This window comes from Lynx rufus, unplaced genomic scaffold (assembly GCF_022079265.1).
Source record: "Lynx rufus isolate CCGP_SWC_20201006 ecotype Redwood Valley unplaced genomic scaffold, mLynRuf1.p SCAF_8, whole genome shotgun sequence".
Lineage (NCBI taxonomy): Eukaryota > Metazoa > Chordata > Mammalia > Carnivora > Felidae > Lynx > Lynx rufus.
In genome coordinates, this window is record NW_025814896.1 from 54,833,005 (window position 1) to 54,840,352 (window position 7,348).

Consider the following 7,348-nt stretch of genomic DNA (forward strand, 5'->3'; position numbering starts at 1 on the left):
CTCACATTCTTCCATTGTGGCCTTTCTTATTGGTGTCCACTCGCCTTGGCCTCACTGCAACTATAGGGACACCTTTCCCTCAACTTGTGTGTTCTCCAGTGGGCCCAGTGGAAACCACTGTGAGAGTGAAGACCATTCTCAGGGAGACAGGATGTTCTCCTTTTCCTTGTCTTCCCCTTCCCCCACCCACACTCCATCATTCTGTCAGGAATCACCATGCAAATTCAGTCCTACCTCACCTCCTGACACACATTCACAGAAAAGTCTGGATCTAAATGGTAACATAAATATGGGACCTCCTCTAGTAACAAGAACTTACACCCTGGAGGAAACTCTATAAATTGTGACAAAATGCCAAACTCTGACTCTTTTTATCTTGCCGTTTTGGCCCGTGTCCCAATGGCGGAGAACAATATGGCAGGTGCCGCCTCCTAAGACGATATCATGGGTGCCATATCCTAAAATTAAGTGTGTGGAGTTTGTGGAACCAGTTCTGCCAGCATCACCCATCAACACCTGTGAGTGGGTTTTGGTGGAAGAGGCTGAGGGTGAGGGATGTTTTGGGGTGTTGCGGCTTACCCCATGGGAGAGTAAGTGCTCCCCCTTCACCTCAAGCAATGTGATTTGGAGTTGATGAGGACCACTTGGAAAGCTGGATTTGATGTCCCCTGGAGCTTGGGAAGAAGAGGGAGGTTTTTTTTTTTTAAGTTTATTTATTTATTTATTTTGAGAGAGAGCGAATGCACAAGTGGAGTGGTGGGCAGAGAGCGAGAAGGCAGGCTCTATGCTGTCAGCACAGAGCTCAATGTGGGGCTCGATCTTATGAACCATGAGATCGTGACCTGAGCCAAAATCAAGAGCCGGCCGCTTAGCCAACTGGGCCACCCAGGTGCCCAAGAAGAGGGAGTTTTGATTCCCCTTTTAAACCTAAAGGCTACAGCTGCTCTTTCCTGGGAGTGGAGTAGAGAGAATGGACTGCATTGGGAGCAATATGCACATGTGTGGAGGACAAAGCAGATAGGTTCTGGAGAAAGGTTAGTGACCCTGAAGAAAGGAACCAGCCTGGAGTCACCTTAAAGAGGATCCCACCTCAGAGGACTGCCTGGGAGGTGAGGAAGCATGCACAGAGGAAGCTCAGAGACTTCAGGTAGAGTCAGAGAGAGCCGGCAGAGGACAGACACGGCCCATACATTTGGGTAGGGAGATCCCAAGAACTCGACAATGCACCCTGCAGGAATCAGAGCCAGTGGTTGCGCATCCATCCACACCGTGATCAGAATAGGACTTGTTGCCCTGACCACTCTTTTCTGTCCCACTCCAGCCCCTCAGTCAGGAGGAGGTGGGGGAGGTGCAGTGAGGAACAGGGAAGAATCTACCATACTCTCTTCTACCCCAAGCTGGGATAGCGTTCAATTGAACAACACTTCAGAATCCCATTGGATGGGAATTTTCTTTTCTTTTTTTTTTTTTTTAATTTTTTTAACGTTTATTTATTTTTGAGACAGAGAGAGACAGAGTATGAATGAGGGAGGGGCAGAGAGAGAGGGAGACACAGAATCGGAAGCAGGCTCCAGGCTCCGAGCCATCAGCCCAGAGCCCGACGCGGGGCTCGAACTCACGGAGCGCGAGATCGTGACCTGAGCTGAAGTCGGACGCTTAACCGACTGAGCCACCCAGGCGCCCCATGGATGGGGATTTTCAATTACTGAAACAAGACTGCTTTTGTGACCTAAAGGACCAAAAATACTCTAAGGCCTGCTCCAGATTTCATGCACAGCCAGCAAAGAAGGAAAGCGTAAAGTTGAAGGAGTAATGGGAGAATAAATAGAGTAGTTTTCTGCTTGTCCCTCATGGATCCAGCTACAGATAGCACAGTTGAATACAGTTACTAAGAGTTAATATAGAGAGAGCAATTAAAAATAATATTTAGGCACAAGTCTACAATTCTCTTGCTATTAGAGGTCCGTTCAACTCATTGAGATCTCCACTCACTGGCTTACTGGCTCATATGCGTATTGAGGGCAGTGGTACGGTTTAATGTTTAGAACATCACGTTTTACTAAAACTTTTATCTCTAAGCATCAGGGTCCAACTCAGCACAGTAGCCCATGCAGGATCTAGGACCATGTGCAAGAAGGACACGCTTCCGCTCTCCATCTCATGCTTGCATCCGGCAGATTCCGTGCTCACCCCACAGTGGGGTCACCTACACTGCGTGGCTTCCTTCCCTACCTTTCTCTGCCTGCCTTCCACATACCTCAATTTATGTGGTTGGTAAATGTGTATATAATGCAACTCCATCTTTATTTCATACATTTTTATTTTTTCCTTATCCCACAGGTAAGCCATCTTTTATTGTGAGAAGCATTGGAACATGTAAGTAAATACATAGGAAGAAAGCTCCCATAATTCTGCCTCCTGTACTCCACCCTTAACTAATAGATACTCACATGTCTTTTGTTAATTGGCTTATACCACAATTTCTAGATTTCTCAGTTTTAGGCATTATGGGATTTCTGCTAAGATGGATGAGAATCCAGTTTGCTAACACCACATTCCACCCCCTCTTCCCATCCCTTCAGTACCTCACATCTTTTTTTTTTTTCTCTTATAGGTTGACTTCATGACTTTAAGCCACTTACACTTTTAGCTATTGTCTATCAACTACTGACAGACCTTCCTGTGCTTTCCTTTATGCTCCCTTCCCCTTCTCCTCTATCAGCTTTGTTGTCTAGAATTGTACCTGTACATTGTCAAGGTGGACAACATCCCCCACTGTCAATAGCCACATCATTTCCATGCTTGTTCCTTTTCATGACCACAACATTCTCTCAAATCTGAGAATATTACTTTTTATCACTTTAAAGTACTTGTTGAATTATCTCTGTTTCTTCGGTTGTTAGTTCTCGTTTTGGACTTGAGTGTTTCTCCTCACGTTTCCTTTAGTATTGATAATATTGGTTTTTGGTCACCTGCCTGTCGAATGCCAGTTTTGTTTACCAGAGCCTACCCTTGGTGACAGGCAGGGTATTTAGGTATACCATTAGTTAGCATTAGTTATCACAGATAATGTTAGTCGTCACCATGTAACTTACCATTCCAGAGCTGGGATGCATCCACCAGCTATCCCCATGTACACTCATACGTAATTCCATACCACTTACATTCTGCACACTGTGCTTTGGGCACCAACAGATAACCTACACACAGTAGTGGGCACCTTTGGTGTGGACCCTCTAGAATCAGGAGTATGTTGAGAATACTTTGGCCTGGGCTAATCTTGAGTGCAGCCAAGAAAGGCAATTGGGAACATCCAGGAAAGAACTTAGCTATGTAAAAGTAGGCACAGATCACCAGAGAACATGGGGCCTGGAAGGCTCATTGGGACCTATCTCAGAAAATAGCATATACTCTCTCAGCTGGAAGCCATAAGTCTGCATGTCTGGAATAAGTGCTTCATGAAATATTTATTGAGCATGTAGTGTAGGACAGGCACTGTCTAGTCTGTTCAGATTGCTATTACAAAATACCATAGACTGGATGGCTTATAAACAACAAATTTTTTTTTTCTCACAGTTACGGAGGCTGGGAAGTCCCATGATATAGGTGCCAACAAATTCAGTGTCTGGTGAGGGCTTTCTTCCTAGTTCACGCATGGCTGTTCTCTCATCACAACAAGAAGGTGGAAGGGCAAGGGAGCTTTCTGGGGTCTCTTTACAGGGGCACCAATCCTATTTGTGGGGACCCTACTTTCCAAATGCTCCACCTTTAATACCGTCACATTGGTGGCTAGGATTTCAACATGTGAGTTTGGGGGGACACAGACCTTTGGTCTATAGCAGATTGTGCGCATCTCTGGGGTCACAAAGACAAATAGGACACACTCCTCACACAAGAAGCCCACTATCTCAGAAGAAAGCAAGAACAGACCCACTACAGCATGGTAAGCGCTACAGCATGTGAGACCACACATGCGGGGTGCAGCTAGTCCAAACTGAGGAGGGGACAAGCCTTTGAGTGTGTGATTTCTGAACGGAGTCTTGAAGACATCCTAGGTAGGAGAGGGTGGCCACTGGGGATGGAACCATGAGCGGTCCAGGCAGAGGGAAGAGCAGGGGCAAAGGCTCGGAGGCGTGAGAGAGCACAGCAAGCCCAGGTCTGGAGATAGCATGTAAGGCTGGATGGAGGACTGGCTGCTGGGGAAGGGGGAGCAGAGCGCAAAGGGACGAGAATCTGAGAAGTGGAGCCAGGAGGCGTGTGTTCCCAGTGCTCTGGTTATCCACCACTGTAAAACAAACCACCTGAAACAGTGGCTTAGAACAGTAACATTTACTTCACTCATGAATCTTCAGTTTGAGCAGAGCTCATCATGGAGGGCTCATCTCTGCTCTACATAGGACCGTCTAGTTGGCTCAACTAAGGCTGGAACGATCTGCATTCAAGATCACAGAACTCCTTTTACAGCTGCCAGCCAGCGAGCCAGCGCTGGTGGTCGGCTGGGAGCCTGGCCAGTGCTGAGGGCCAGGAACCTTGGCTCTTTTCCATCAAGGCCTCTTCATGAACCTGGCCTTCCTCGTGGCACAGTGGCTGCATGCCCAGGGTGAGCATCTCAAGACAAAGAGCCAGGTGGAAGCTGTACTGGCTTGGGGGACCTTGCCTCCGAAATCATGTAGCATCGTTTCTGCTCACTCTATTGGTTGAGGCAGGTATGAAAGGCACCCAGCTTCAAAGGGAGGAGGAGACCTAGCCTCCATCTCTTGATGGTTAAGCGGCAAGCTTCCAAAAAAGTATGTGGGACTAGCTATTTTTAGAAGTGCAGTCTCCCACATGCAGCAGCTGTATGCAAGGCCAAGTGTCGGGGTTGATACTAGAGGCAGGGAGATCCATTAGGAGACGTTTCACAGGAGCAAAGAGCAGAGTGGGGAGATGAAAAGGTATTCCAGAGTCTCCTAGGATCCAGAAGTCAGGAAGGGAGCCTCAGTAATTAGGGAGCAGCATTGGCTATGACCTACCTTGCTAGCAGGCCAGACACTGAGCCCTTTGGTCGTTCAGTCTGTGTGCACTGGCTCTCAGTTCCTTAGCCTCTGTGCTAAGCCAGGCTGTGCAGCACTGTCCGGACTGCAGCTCGGAGTTGGTGTGTGCCGTCCCCACATCAGTCAAGGCCGTGGTTTCTGTGGTCCTAAGAGAGCCTGGGGGGCCACTCACAAAGGCCTACTGTTGTCACCGATTCATAATAACACCAGGACCTTACTGCCCACAGAGACAAGTCTTCCCCAGACACTGCTGCTGAGACAGAGATTTTTGTCTAGGAGGGAATGAGAAGGTCTGACCTGCTTTCAAAACATGGAAAGACCTGATAGTGGCCTGCCGAGGAGGTAGAGGACCTTGACCTCCAAATGCCTGGCTACCCATCAGTGGAGGAACAAGAACATTCAAGATAACGTTTAAGAATGTTCAAGAACATTCAAGACACTTCTGAGAAAGTGCCTCTTTTCAAGTCCACAGATCCTCAATGGTCAGAAACTGAAGGATGGAAAATAACACTGTCCAGCTAGTTTGTGAAGGATGAGAATGGCTTTTGGAATGTCTACAGTTTCCTTCTTTCCACCAACGGTCACCTATCTGTCTCTTATTCTTTGAGCAGCATGTACCTTTCTACCAACCTCAGAATACACCTGTGTGCTCCCACTTGCAAGATGACACCTTCACCTCTCACTCCCACCAGCAATGAGTGGGAAGCCCTTTCCAGGCTCAGACACATGGCCATGGCTGTGACCCCATTATCCTGGTGCTGAAAGCCAAGTTGTCTGGCCCACGGAATCTCACCATGTCTGAGACCTTTGAAAGTGCAGGAGGATCACTGAGATAGGCTCACAAAAGGAAGTTCTATCTGGCACCAGCACTGATGTTGGTAGGCAAGGCTGCCACATGCTTTTTCCTAATGCCAGCAAGACTGAGTCTTCAAAAACTCAAGAGCCCCTTGCCATGGCACACCCCATGTGAAAGATGGCCCATCCCAGTGATCTATTAGAAGAAGCCTATGGCTACAGACGTTGTTGATCAAACGCTCTTCCCATGTTGCCCCTATAATTTTCCTGAGCCTCAGTGTCATTGTTTGTAAACGCAGTGGGCTTGACCAATCCATGTCAAGTACAAACCTTGGAAATACATTTTTTAAGAGCAAGAATTGGCCAAGGTCATCCAGATGAATCCAGTTTCCTGACTTTCTTCTCTTCAGTGATGTTTCCTCCTCTCCCTTTTGACCATTCACTCTAATTCACAAGTCCTATTTGGTGGCCACAACTGATTATCCTTCCAATTCGGTTACTTAACCTTTTAATATCACCTAGACCTCTGAGTCCATGGATCCCTGGGGGTCTCTCTTCCTTCATCAGTTCCTCTTCACTCTCACAGTTTAGATCCTGTGGTTTATCTTATAACTAAAGTAGAAGGTATTTATTTAAAAAGTAAAAATATTAAGTTAAGATTGGGAACGCCAGAAATGATACATACACCTTTGAACATGTTATTGTGACTTACAACATATAGATGGGCATTCATTCACCAGGCTTTGGAGTCAGGCCTAAGCCTTTCCTTTGATAATTGGTCTGATGACCACTATAAATTTCGTTTGGTTTTCTTCAAAATGGAGTGAACACCGATTGATGCCTAAGAAGTCTCCAAGTGTGACCTGTGTTCTTACAACAGCATGTAAGCCTGGAATAAACAGGTGCTAAAACACCTGGGAGCTCCCAAACAAATAAAACCACCTCTCGTTACATAGATGAGAACAGTGGAGAGAATGGGTACTTAAGAGCAGCACCTGCCCATCTCTAGTGCTCACCATCTGGTGGGTGTCCAAACCCATAAAGTCAATAAAACCCTGTGCTCTTCGAAAGCTCCTCCCGGGCACTTATTCTCTCCTCAACCCTCATCCCTTGGCCTACTCAGGAATCCCTGTCAGCTGATGGCCTTGCCTCTGTCTTTAGAGGGATCTTAGAACCAGACAAGGCCATGGGAGATTCAACCTGGGACTAGATGTCTATTTAAGAGCTGTGTCCAGGAACGCCTGGGTGGCTCAGTTGGTTAGGCGTCCACCTTTGGCTCAGGTCATGATCTCACAGCTCACAAGTTCGGGATCCATGTCAGGCTTTGTGCTGACAGTTCAGAGCCTGGAGCCTGCCTTGGATTCTGTGTCTCCCTCTCTCTCTGCCCCTCCCTTGCTTGCGCTCTCTCTCTCTCAAAAATAAATAAAACCTAAGAAAAAAAAGAAAAGACTTGTGGCCATAGGGGTGCCTGGCTGATTCAGTTGGTGGAGTGTGTGACTCGATCTCGGGGTTGTAAGTTC